The sequence below is a fragment of the Ailuropoda melanoleuca genome, chromosome 2 (genome assembly GCF_002007445.2).
Source record: "Ailuropoda melanoleuca isolate Jingjing chromosome 2, ASM200744v2, whole genome shotgun sequence".
NCBI classification, from domain to species: domain Eukaryota; kingdom Metazoa; phylum Chordata; class Mammalia; order Carnivora; family Ursidae; genus Ailuropoda; species Ailuropoda melanoleuca.
The window spans coordinates 104762984-104776659 of NC_048219.1; the positions used below are offsets into that span (position 1 = coordinate 104762984).

At 41.7% G+C, this 13676-nt stretch overlaps 1 long non-coding RNA gene across 2 annotated transcripts; it reads right to left on the reverse strand.

Moving 5' to 3' along the window:
• Nucleotides 1-2088: 2088 nt before the first annotated feature.
• On the reverse strand, nucleotides 2089-13307 carry LOC117801058. Of its 2 annotated transcripts, none has more exons than XR_004623440.1 (5): nucleotides 12436-13307; nucleotides 11267-11364; nucleotides 10535-10604; nucleotides 9638-9750; nucleotides 2089-2512 (listed from the first exon to the last, which is right to left on the reverse strand). It is a non-coding gene; the product is annotated as an uncharacterized LOC117801058 (long non-coding RNA). The 2 variants fall into 2 exon arrangements; XR_004623441.1 differs by having other exon boundaries at nucleotides 9638-9753.
• Between the last annotated feature and the right edge of the window lie 369 nt (nucleotides 13308-13676).

Sequence of the window (13676 nt, forward strand, 5' to 3'; positions counted from 1 at the left end):
CTGCTCATTCTCTCTCTCTTTCTCAAATAAGTAATAAAATCGTAAAAAAATAATAAAATAATAATAGCATAAAATTAAAATTCTAAGCAGCTTGGTCTCATACTACCATCCATCTGATCAAAATCTCATCAAAATTCTGAGAGGCCTCCCTTCTGTAAGTCCCCCAGAATCCATTAGTCATCAGGGATTGTAATAGATTCTATGGTGGCTGCTTCCTCCAGTCTGTGACCTTCTCTCCACTCTTGCTGTACTGCCCTGGGCCAGCTCTCTTGCAGGACTTGGTCTCTCCATTGCCATGCCCCCACTGTTGTTAGAGCACCATTCCAAAACAGTTAGGATCCACTCCCCGTCTTCCTCCTATGCTTCTACCACAACAATGCACTCCGTGATTCAGCCAGGTACTCAACCCAGAAACCTGAGCCTCACCGTTCACTCCTCCTCGTGCTTCCCATTCAACTGGTCAACATGGTCATCATTCTACCTGGAGTTAATCTATTCCTCTCTTTCTACTTCTGCTGCCTTACTCTCAGCAACTGTTATATCTTGTCTAGACCAATCAGTAGGTCTCCCTGACTCCAATATTTGCCCCATCTAGTTACTATTACATGTAGTCACCAGAAAGATCGTTAAAAATAAAAATCTGCCATACACTCCAGCAATCCCACTTCTGGGTATTTATCTGAAAGAATCAAAAGCAGGTTTTCAGAGATACCTGCACTCCCATGTTCACTGCAGCATTTTTCACAATAACCAAGAGGTGGAAGCAATCCAAGCATCCATCAATGGATGAATGGATAAAGAAAATGTCCTATATACATACAATGGAAGATTATTCCACATTAAAAGAGGAGATCCCATCACAAGCTACAAGATAGATGAACTTTGAAGGCATTATGCTCAGTGAAATAAGCCAGTCACAAAAAGACATATGTATAATTCCACTTACAAGAGGTGTCTGAAGTAGCCAAGTCTGTAGAAATAGAAAGTAGAATGGCAATTACTGGGAGCTGGGGAAAGGGGAAAAGCGGAGTTGTTGTTCAATGGGTATAGAGTTTCAGTTGCAAGATGTCAAAGTTATAGAGATCTATTGCACAAAAATGTGTATATACTTACACTTAAAGATGGTAAAGATGGTGAATTTTATATTACGTGATGCGTTCCACAACTGACAATTTTTTTTTTAATAAAAACCTGTTCCTATAATTGCCTGCTGTAAATCCTTCCCTGACTTACCTTCTCTTCTGGCCTTTGCAAAATCTGTCTGCTGTGCTTGGAACCGTCTTCAGAACGACTCCCCTCCCCCACTTCCTCAGTTCCCAGCAAATGCCTCCCGGTCCTACCGGGTGACTTCTCTGACCTTCCTCCTTTGTGCTGCCATGGCCCCTACACTTACCCACTGGGGCACTCACACTAAGTAGCTGTTGCCCATTTTCCATGTCTGCTCACCGTAAGAGACTGGGAAGGCCTCCCACACGGGTACTTCAGCGTCCTTGCGACCTTCGTCTCTGCGTCTCCGGAGACCAGCATGCTGCCCAGCTCATTTAGCAAGGCATCCTTCAGAACCCAGTGCCGTGCCTAAGAAGACTTCCACTGAATTATAGTTTTTCCACTTTATTCTACCTGAAATGAATGTTTCTCCTGTTTCCCCAATCTGATTTTTCTACCTTCTCTTTTAGGGTCTCTTTCCTCAGTAAATTTCCGACCCTGGCCTGGTCCTACCTTGACTAACCTCAGGCTTTTCAACTGCATTTTCTTTATACTTCTCTCCCATGGCTGCTGGATTCCAAAGCTTTTCATCAATGTGGTTTCCCTCCGACAGTATGGAGAATGGCCCGTTGAAGTGGAATAAAGTCTCATTCTAACTGAGAGCTATTAGAAAAAAGCAGTGAGTAGCCATCGGGATTATTTACACGCAGTTTGAGGGATAATCTACTCCTCTGAGCTCCTGGACAGGAGATTTGTGAACATTTCTCCACTTCTGTTTTAAAATGTAGAGTTGATTATTACTCCATTCTGGTGAGGCCAACAGTTGAGGAGAGGGCTGCCACTGAAGAGAGACTTGGGTACTCACAGTGACCAGGAGGAAGGGGCACACACCACACTGTCAGAGCCTTAGGAGGAAGGAGTGAGTTAGTCCGGAGGCAGAGGAAGCAAGGAGAAAGCATGGGTGAGAACTTTTCTCGTGGTTTTGGCTGGAAGAAATGGATGAGGCAGGGTTAGCAGGCCTTGTACACTTAGGATTGGCTAACAGGAATACTTAAAGGAGGTTCAGGGCATAGGGGCTGTCCCTAGCTGTCTGGTACCTGGCCCTGTGGTGATTACGGCGGCAGGGAATAGTGGCCCAGAATGTGAGAGCCCAAAAGAGGAGGTGGGTAGGGGAGATGGGCTTTGGATCAGTCGGTTTTTGGTTTGGTACAGAGAAGTCATAGCTCTCTCTAGGAATTGGCTTACCCTGAGAGGGACAGTGTCTCCCCTGTCAGCTAGTCTCCAAGATATCAGAGCATCATAAAATCTAGAAAATAAAAAACATGATAAATATACTTCCCAACACCAGAATCAGACCATAGGGCATGAAGCATGGCTGTAGGGAGGACAAAAAAGAGGGAAAAAATTACAGATAATATTGCTATTAACATTGCAGATAACCCAGAGCATTCCCTGACTCTTAAAAAGTTGTTAAGAAAAAATCTTCTAGCTACAGATTAAAAATAGCCACTCACTTTCTGAGAAGCCAGCTTCTAAAACATTTACTTTAGATTTCTTTTTATGTGAAGTGATAAATATACATTTTTCCCATGGAGAACATTTATGAAAACTTTTCTGGGAAATGTCTTTTCACTAAATATAGGGTCTCTGGAGACAGATCAGGAAAACAGCCCCCCAAATGTGCTGTCAATTGTGACCTGACAGTCTGAATTACCATATTTTTATATTGTAACTCACTTCCTTTAATGATATATATATTCTACTAATGGTGTGAAAGAGATGGAAACTGGCAGTTTTAATGGTGCATGATGTATGTGCTCTTTAACCATTAAATGCAAGGTTTTGCCTGAGATAAGAGGGAGCTCCAGCTTGCTTTCATCTGGGACATGGGCTTCAGCCTGACACTCAGCAGAGGTGACTTTGGTGGTGACGTGGCACATGAATCCCATCTCCTTAGTGCATATTAAAGATGACCCCCCAGCCAGACTTTGACAGTTGGTATGTCACTTCCTTTTTCCAGATGGCCTCCCCCTCCTCCTACTTGGGTCCCTCCTCCCTCTCTCCCTTTTTTTTCTCTTTTCCTGGATGAGGCTCTAGCCCTCAGCACTTACTGGAACTGATTGTCAATTCAAATGACTGCACCCAGGGGTCATCCTGCTGGAGGAGAGGCATGACCACGTGTGTTTGCATTTTGGAAACTGGGATTTTGGAAATGAACCTGAGGTGGTGGTGTTTAGACAGGAGACTGCCCGAGTGTGCCCCTATCTGGTGGCCCTTCCTGGAGCCCGGGATACTCTGTCTTGCTGGCAGCCTACGGTGCCCTCTGCGCACACAGAGGGCATCAGTGCCTTCTCCTTGTTTGGCTGGACACTGAAAATGCGCTCAGGCTTCCAAGCTTGACAGAATTTCCAGATAGGGCATATCTGTCATAGCCACTTTCTGTGACGTGCCGTGTCTGTCCCTAACACAAGCATGGATGGTGCTTGTGCCTTGAGCCCTGTGAAGGCGTCTGGGACCCTGTTAGAGTTACCTTCGCTTCTCCCAGCTCTACTTCCTCTCCTCCTCTTTGTTAGGACTGAAAGCTGTGAACCTGCCTTCCCTTGTCTTAGCAACCCCTGACTACTATTTGGCTTCTGAACATTAGGTCTACAATTTTTTTAAGTCAAAAATTATAGATGCTTTACATAAAATCCAAAAAAAAAAAAATAGAATGAGCTAAAGGGGCTACTCAAGAGACACCTGACTGCTTAACCATCAATCAAAGACTTTTGTCCATGAGACCAATCCAATATCTGTACTGGCCCTTAAGGAGAAAAGAAATCCTGGATTTTAAATCAAGAATGTGGACAAACAGCTACATAAATTAAACGCTATTTTTTGAAAGTTTCAATAAATGAAGAGATATACCATATGCACCTGTATTTGCAAACTAAATATTGCAAAAACATCAAATATTTCAAGGTGAAGTTCAATGAACTTTAATCATATTCTCAAAAATGGTTTTTCTTTGGACTTAGTGCATATTAATTATGGAGTTTATCTAAGATAGAAAACAGATAAGCATAACAAAGGAAAACAACAATTGAGACTATTTAAATTCAATGGAATAAATAGTCCAGAATTAGACCATATGATAAATAAGAATTTTATGTGTAGTAAAAAGATATCATAAATCAATGGAGGCAAAGTTGGAACTATCCCATAGCATTGGTTTTGCTTATTAGCATTAGAGGAAGGATTACTTTAGACCCAAGTAACATAATAAATAAATTTAAAATGAATAAGAAGTTAAATGTAAAACTGTAACCATGAAAATGTCATTAGAGATTCTCATATCACTGATAATTTTTTACTTCTGGAAAGTCTGGAGGAGGGACACCTTTCTAAGAACAAATGTGATAAAAGAAATCAGAGAGAACAGGGAATAGATTTGTAGGAAAAAGTTAAAAACACCTAAACTCCAAGGAAAGTTATTAACCAAAAGAAAAAGATTAAGCTGGCAAATATGACATAGAAGTGACTGACATTTTTAGCATGTAAAAGTTCAAGCAACTTTCAATAAACACATTCAGACCCAATACATAAACTAGAAAGACAATGAGATAATAAAATTCGCAAATAGGAGAGATGACTTTGCCAGTTATAAAAAATAATGCAAATTAAACAAACAAAACCAAACTTACATATTAACAAAATAAAAGTCTAATGGTAATTTATATTACTAATAATGACAAATCAAAAATATTGTCACCTACATTGCATATAGCATTTTAAATCTATACTATCCTTTTGGAAAGTTCCTTGGCAATGTAGTTTAGGGACCATAGGAAAGATTATATTGTTGGAAATGATAATCCTACTTTCATATAAAATATGGGAAAAGCTATACACATGAAGATGTTTATCACAATATTATCTTCACAGCAAAAAAAAAAACCCAGAAGTAAACAAATGTCCAGTGATAAAAGAATAAGAAAACGGGTTGTGAAATTGAATTTTAAAACATCTCTGCAGACTCTTTCATCACCCAGCCAGCAAGACATATTCCTTCCCCTTGAACCTAGGCCAACCTTGATGACTGGTTAGTGTAGCTGGAGGGGCACTGTGTGAAGATCATAGAAGACAGTGCAGCTTCTGCCTGACAGCTTAGAACACTCCTGCTAGAGCCCTGAGCCACCACATAAGAAGTCCCAGCATCCTGAGGTTGCCATATTGTGAGGAAGCCGAAAGTAGCTTGAGTCAGGGCTCCACTCTGAGATGCTCTGAGACTATGTAAAGAGAGGTGGAAGCCTGGCCTGCCCCCAACTGCCCCAGCCACTGTCCCACATCCAGCCACCATGTGATGGCAACTGTTTGAACTCAGACCACCCAGGCAAGCTTTCCCAAGCCCAGGACACATGAGAGATAATACAATGACTATTGTTGTTTTAGGTCAGTAAGTTCTAAGTGGTTTGTTGCACAGCAGTAGATGACTAAAACAAAAATCACTATTACACAGAACATGAAGCAGCCACTAAAAAGCTTATTTTAAAAGACTATGTAAAAACACAGAAATATTTCTTTACATGGTATTTAATGAAAACGCAAGACATAAAATTTTTGTACATTATGATTGTAACCATTAAAAAAAAATACCAAAAAGGACTAGAATGGGGTAAGGGCCATGTTGAGAGTTGGGTTAGCTTGGTAGCATTAGGATGACATTGTGCTAATGTCTAGACGTACTAAAATGTAGCTATAATGACTGTGTAATTAATTAATGAGAACCTCTTGTCTCTCTTTTTTTTTTTTAAGATTTTATTTATTTATGTGACGGAGAGACAGCCAGCGAGAGAGGGAACACAAGCAGGGGGCGTGGGAGAGGAATAAGCAGGCTCCCAGCGGAGGAGCCCGATGTGGGGCTCGATCCCAGAACGCCGAGATCATGCCCTGAGCCGAAGGCAGACGCTTAACGACTGTGCCACCCAGGCGCCCCAAGAGAACCACTTGTCTCTTAAAAGAAAAAAAAAAAAACCTGAGAGTCCTCTCTTAAGAAACTGGTTTAGCAAAATGAAAAAAAAAATTGAAGATATTAGACGCACGAAAGTATGATGGCAAAATTTGCCCCTTTCCCAAGAGTGATTATGAATTGGAATGGAAGCCCTGATGTATGTGTGTTGAAATGGCAACGCTGTGACTCCCGTTGTTCCCAAAGTTTGAAAAGAGCTCACAAATATTATCTGCAGCTGAATATGTATGCCAGAATTTTTCTTTTTATTTTCCTGCTTTTATTTTTAAGACAGAACATTATACAGGTATTTTGTATAAAATCCAAATGATGTAGGTCGTCTGGGTAGCTCCATTGGTTAAGTGTCTGACTCTTGATTTTGTCTCAGGTCATGATCTCAGGGTTGTGAGATCGAGCCCCATGTTGGGCTCCACACTGGGCATGGAGCCTCTTAAGATTCTCTCTCTCAGACTATAGACTCCGGGAAACAATCTGAGGGTTTTAGAGGGGAGGAGGGTGGGGTAAGCTAGCCTGGTGGTGGGTATTAAGGAGAGCACATATTGCATGGAGCACTGGGTGTTATATGCAAACAATGAATCATGGAACACTACATCAAAAACTAAGGATGTACTGTACGGTGACTAACATATCATAATAAAAAATTTAAAAAACCCACACACGAAAAAACAAATGAAACAAAACAAAACAAAAAGATTCCCTCTCTCCTCCCTCTGCCCCTCTACCACTCTCTTCAAAAAAAAAAAAAATACAAATGATGTGGAATGTTTGAACTGTCTAAATGAAAATATGGTTTTACAGTCATGTCTCCTGGGACTAGATTAGAGACTACCTTCCACTCACGTCATGTCGCCTCAGAAACACACATGGCTTCTCATTGCCCAGTGACCTAACAACTAAAAGACACACTCACACATGCGCACACACACGTACACACACAATATGGGATGAAGGACTAAGACTCCAGAGTGGCAAATAAAACACCCGTCAGGAAAAGGGTGACTACAGCGACACGTGGCAGTCACTGGCTTCTTGTAGTTTTGTTAAATCCCACAGGGCAAGGATTGCCACAGCGCCTTCTCAGGCCTCAGGGTAAGTTGGCTGGTGGCCTATCTGGTACTTCGTGCGCTATCCTTGGAGAGCACGTAGGCTTTGGAGAGGGTGCCCCCTTAGAGGCTAACAGCCTACTTCCTGCTGGGGCAGGTTTGGGGTCAGCCGCATTATTTCAGGGGTGGAACAATTCCAGACGTTTGCAGATGAAGACAATAGTTACAGCAATAAAATTCCTTCAAACTTCTGCTAAGCTTCTTGTCTATTTATTTTCCCGTAGTCAGTCACTGTGTGTGCAAGATCTTATCTTGACCTAATCTTTATGCCTAAGACTTAAGTCTAGACATTGGCAAACTTGTCCTGTCAGAGGGCTAAACAGTAAATATTTTGGACTTAGTGGGCCCAAAGGCAAAAATCAAGAGTATCATGTAGGTAATTACAAAATAAGAAAGAAAACACATGTCCACATTTTTTTCTCACCTGTTGTACGGTCAGGGGTGGTTGGGGCGGGGGGGGAACCAATGGCAGGTCAGATTTGCCTGGCAGATTGCAGTTTGCCAACCACTGCTCTAGTCTGTTATTCCTGGCCTCGGTGCTGCATACCCTTCCCATTCATCCTCACGGTGGGCCCCTTGAAGTCATGCAGACCAGTAGGCTTTAGAGCAAAGATAACGCCCTATCTGATCTTCGTTGCTATTATTATTTTACGTTGCTATGGTGATGCAGAGAACACTTAACAGAGGATGTTGAGTTATGGCCTCCAGCCATAAGCTATATCCCGGTGAAGCTACCACTTCAGTCTCTACTAACCTCTTCTGTCTGCAAGAGAAATGTCCTTCGTGTTTTTAGCCCTGCTGGGTTCCCACTATGATTGCACCCTCAGTTGACTTAGATTCCAGGATGCAGGTAAAATCCTATTTTAGCAAAGCCCGACTCCCTTCCACCAATGCCTACAGGCTGTTAACCCAAGCCAGACAATTTTAGGGCAAGAGTGTCAAGAAACAGCCAGCACACACCAGGCTGTAGAAATTTCCCAGCTGTTCCCTAATACTGTTGACTCAGTCTGGCCCTGCTCTGTCTCCCAGTGAACTCAGAGAAGAGTGTTTAATAAATGTTTTACCACCATATAGCAAAGCTCACCAGGTAGCCTGCAATCCGTGTATTCTCACCCGCTACCTGACCACTTCAACTAATCCTATGCCACATGCTTAGGGTCTATTACTTGCAGCCTCCCATTTCAGGAACCAAATTCCATATTATAGTTTAGGCTTTGATCATATGGTCCAGGATTATAGTGTCAGCTTCCAGGGAGCAGGATGGAGGAAGAGATCAAATCAAAAGGGGAAAGGGACATGTGCCAGACGTCTTTAAAAGAACGCTCTTAGAAGCTGCTAAATGATGCTTTTGCTTGCATACCACTGGCCAGAGGTAGAGACAAGGCCATATCTAACAACAGAGGATCTAGGAAGTACAACCTTCATCCCGGGTAGCCATGTCTCTCCAAAGAATGGAGCTTTATCACTTTGGAAGTGAGGATGGTAACTAAGGGCTGATGGGCGGTCTCTGCCATAGAGAGGTGATGGTATAATTCCCATTTTGAAGATGTGGACACTAAGGTTTAAAAAGGTAGAGCTAAGTGCTGTTTTCAGAATAAGTGGTAAAAACCAAAATTCAAACCAGGCAGTCTGACCCAGGAGTCTCATGTTCTTAACCAAGGGTCACCCAGCTTCTATGTGGGGATCCACAGTTTGGAGGTGCCCGTCCAACGTGCATATAAATAGATTCTGGTAAAGGGAACAGCTGTGTGCTTTTTCTCCAGTGACATTTGGAATCATGACATATCTTAGCATAATTAGGAGAGTAAGTTTGAGAAAATAAAGGGGAAAAAGGAAGCGATGGTCCATCAACAGATGAATGGGTACCCAAAATGTGGTATATATCCATACGGTGAAATATGATTTGGTCATCAAAGGGATGAAGTACTGACGCCTGCTATAACATGGATGAACACTGAAAACACTGAGCTAAGTAAAAGAAGCCAGTCACAAAGGACCACAGATTATAGGACGCCACTTGTTTGAAACGCTCAAAATAGGTAAATCCACAGAGACAGTAAATTAGTGGTTTCCAGAGGCTGGGGAAGTGGGGGATGGGGCATGACAGGTATGGGTACAGGGTTCCTCTTTGGGGTGATGAAAATGTCCTACAATGAACTGTGGTGATAATTGCTCAACTCTGTGACCATACTAAAAACCATTGAATTACACATTCTAAATGGATGAATTGTATAGTATGTGAATTATATCTCAATATAGCTGTTGCCAAATACAAAGCCCACAGTGACACTGTGACAGGAAAGTTAACACGGGGCCATACCTTGATGACACACGAGCATTGTGTGTGCTTGCAGAATTAGCTCATGCCATCAATGTCGCGGATGATGGAGGCCACAGGAAAGCCACGCTCATGTCAGGAATCCCAGGTTGTAGCTGCTGCCCCACAGATTAACAAAAGGGAAAGAAAAGAAGGAAGATTTTTTTAAAAAGAACTATGACAATCAAGGAATTTAGGATGAATGAACTTTCTTTTTAAACTGTGAAAATACTTTTATCTTCGTTATAGACTGAGAAACCATCCTTGACATGTTTCATGATTTGATATAGGGCCAGCATGGTGCACTTGCACTGAAAATCCTATGAATAGGGAGAGCCTTCTCTCGCTGTGTTGTCTCATTCTGACAATATAGATGGTGCCAGCGTTGTCCTGCACTCCTTGCCCGCCCCACCAGGCCATTACTTGGGATTCCACTTAGTGTAGCATCAGAGGCCTCAGAGATCCAACTGATCCATCTCCTCTTAGTTTATAGTGAAGTAACCAAATGAACCTGGCATTCAGTGACTTTTCCAAAGTGATNACTGTCCTACACTCCTTGCCCGTCCCACCAGGCCATTACTTGGGATTCCACTTAGTGTAGCATCAGAGGCCTCAGAGATCCAAATGATCCATCTCCTCTTAGTTTATAGTGAAGTAACCAAATGAACCTGGCATTCAGTGACTTTTCCAAAGTGATGAATCCAGTGGGGGCAGAGTTCCTGACCGCCCAGACCGGGACACTTTACCTTATACCATGCTCAGTCCCGAAAGAGCAATGAAGAAATGCTGTGGAAATGTTTAAAGGTTAGGAAACTCATATTTCATGTAAATATTCTCAATATTTAAGAGACAAAAGTATTATTTTGGAACAGGGACAAAAATGGGTGTGTGACTACTCACTCTGGCATCTACGGAGGGAGCATTCTTGCAAGCCAGCTCAGCTCCTGGGCTGTCCTACAGTGTGGAGATACTGGAAAGGGCAAAAGGGAAAGTGGAGAGAACGCTTATGTTTAAAACTGTCAGGCAATGGTTTTTAGGGATAGGGAAATGAGAGTAGAAGAGAAAGACTTTCAGGGAGCAAAGGATAGTAAAAGGAGAAGCATGGGAAGGAAAACTATTTTAAAGAGGGTGGCCATGTATTAAGAACACACTAGCCCCTTTCCCATTTCAATAAGTATCTGAGTAAAGAACTGAAATATTTGCTATAATCTTTTGGCCACCATATTGCTCCTCTGAACATAACACCCTGCCCAAACTGAGCCTTGAGGTATTCTCTAATTTATTCAAGTTACACTGAGAATCAAACTAATCTATCTATCCAAGTCACCTACTTATAATTCAGGAAAAGAGTGCTCTCAGAACCTCTTTTAACACACTATGTCTTCCTCCCCATTACTGCACTATATGAGCTGGCAACTAGTAGTGAATATTCAGAAAGCAGAGAAGTTCTTACTCATCTTTCTATCCCCAAAGTATTCTGCTTTTACATAGGTGTGAGAACTCTCAACATTTACAAAGTTAACAAGCGATCTGAACTTTCCGATGATTCTCAGATGTGAGAAAGAAAAAGGATAGCCAGCCTTGGGTTCCGTGGCATAGCTGATTGTTATTCCCCAGGATGGCCCAGGATACCTTGGCTGGTTTGAGAACAACGCAGGCTCCATCTCCATAAAGTGTGGTCCTAAATTTCAGATTTGGGGGTTGATGTTTGGTTTGTACTAGATTCTCCTCTGGAAGAAGAAAAGAAAGACAGCAAAGGGTGAGCTCAGAAGACCATTCCAGGAAATCGATCTGAGGCAGAAGCAGCAGGGACAACTTTTTTTGAGAAGATGGCCAAAACGCATCAGCCCAAACATAACAAGAGTTCAAAAGATCCCAAGTTATCTAGCTGAAAGACAATTCCAATGCTTTTTCTTGCACGCAGCCCATCAGAGCTGAAACAAGTGAACTCCAAGAAGACTTTAGACGACACCCTGAGAGGTATTTTCTTAGAAAACGAAGCTTGCAAATCCAACCAGCTCTCTGTCGGCCAAAGGCTGGCAGTTCGATCTGTGAATCCAGACTAATTCTTCATCTCTTTGAGATCCCTGCTATCTGCTTTTTAACACTTCACCAACTCCCTCAAGCCTGGGAGGGAGCATAAAAAGAAAACTCAAAAATAGTTCATCCAGGAATTTGGATTATCAGCGCTTTTTTTCTCTTCCTCTGTCAGTATAGTGATATTTCTCTCTAGACTACAATTTCTACCATTGACCAAATTTTATGGCCTGTTTCTTTCTCTATCAGTTAGGTTATGCTAGGTGACACTACAGTAACTAACAAGCCCAAAATCTTAAAAGCTTAAAACACAATAGTTTATTTCGCAGTATATGCAAGTTCTGGCACCTTCTAGTTGCTGTCTTGGGTGTTATATCACCCATTGCCCCAACTTGATGATCACCCCAATTTGTATGATCACCATGAGGAAGAGAACACGGAAAACAACACCAGTTTTTTCTTTCTTTCTTTTTTAATTTTCTGGTATTCTTTATTTGTTTGTTTGGAGTACAAGTATTATTTTTCTTTTTTCTTCTTTTAAATTGAGGTTTAATTGACATATAATTGTATATTGGTTTCAGGTATACACCATACTTGTCTTCAATCCTTGTATACATTGTGAAATGATCACCACAGTAAGTCTAGTTAATATCCAACAACACACCTGGTTACACATTGTGTTTTCTTATGGTGAGAACTCAGATTTATTTTCCTAGCAACTTTCAAATATATGATATGCAGCATCATTAATTAGAATCACATACCAGTTCTTAAGTGTTTCCACTCAGAAGGGACCTACTCCTCTCCCACTCACGGCTCATTCACCAAAAACATCACATGGAATATCCACCTTCAGAGGCTGGGGAAGTACAATCATACTGTTTGGCCGAAGGAAGGAAAGCAGGAAATACTGGTGGGCAGCCCTAGTGTCTTCCATACCTGGTCTGCTCCTAAATATAAGAAGCCCTGTTATTGTTTTTTACTTTGATCTCTGAAAGCCCCAAGCATGGTAGGGAGTGCTGTCCAGATGCTTGGGAGTAAGAGTGCTTGAATGAATGACCTTGTGAAACACAAGTCTGGCCATCCTCATCCTGACCATCCTCTAGTATCAATTACTTTTCGAAAGCTACCCTTCAGATGCTACCGTGACCCCTGGGGCTCTGTTGGCAGCGCACATTCGATAGGGTTCCATTTTAATGAGCCATCCTCAGCCCTTTCATCGCTCCTTGTAAGTGATGCCAAGCATCTGTACAACTAGAGAGCCTGTGTGACTTTGGAACCAAGTTTCAGAAAGTCTAAACTGACAACACTCTTTAAAAACAGCCCCATTTCATGCACAGAACACGACAGAGGAGAAACTTGAAGCCCAGAAATGAAGTGACTGGTCTAAATCACAAAGCTAATACATGGGTGTTGTTTTAAGTTGCTAAATGTATGGTAGTTTGTTGCACAGAAATAGAAACGGAATGCAAAGTTAGAGTTTCTCAAGAGTATTTATATTTTATGGGGCTCAAACTAAGACCTAATGTACTAAAAAATTGGAAAGACAGTAAAAAGATCTTGACATTAACAGTCACTTCCATATGTAATTCAAAATAAAATGGAGTTTTATGGGGCGCCTGGTTGGCTCAGTGGGTTAGGCGTCTGCCTTTGGCTCAGGTAATGATCTCGGGGTCCTGGGATCGGGCTCCCTGCTCAGAGGGGAGCCTGCTTCTCCCTCTTCCTCTGCCGTTTCCTCTGCTTGTGCTCTCTCACACTTCCTCTCTCTGTGTCAAATAAATAAAATCTTAAAAAAATAAAAAATAAATAAAACATAGTTTTTGAAATGTTTATATGTATAGTATAATTAACAAATTCCTTACAGATTTTTTTACTTCAAGAACATGGATCTTTCTGTCAACACAATATTTTTCTCCTTTTTCTCTTTTTAACTAATCTACCATTGATTTTTTTAAGGTAAGATAAGGAAACTTAAAGTTAATGCCTAATTATAGAATTTCAGAAA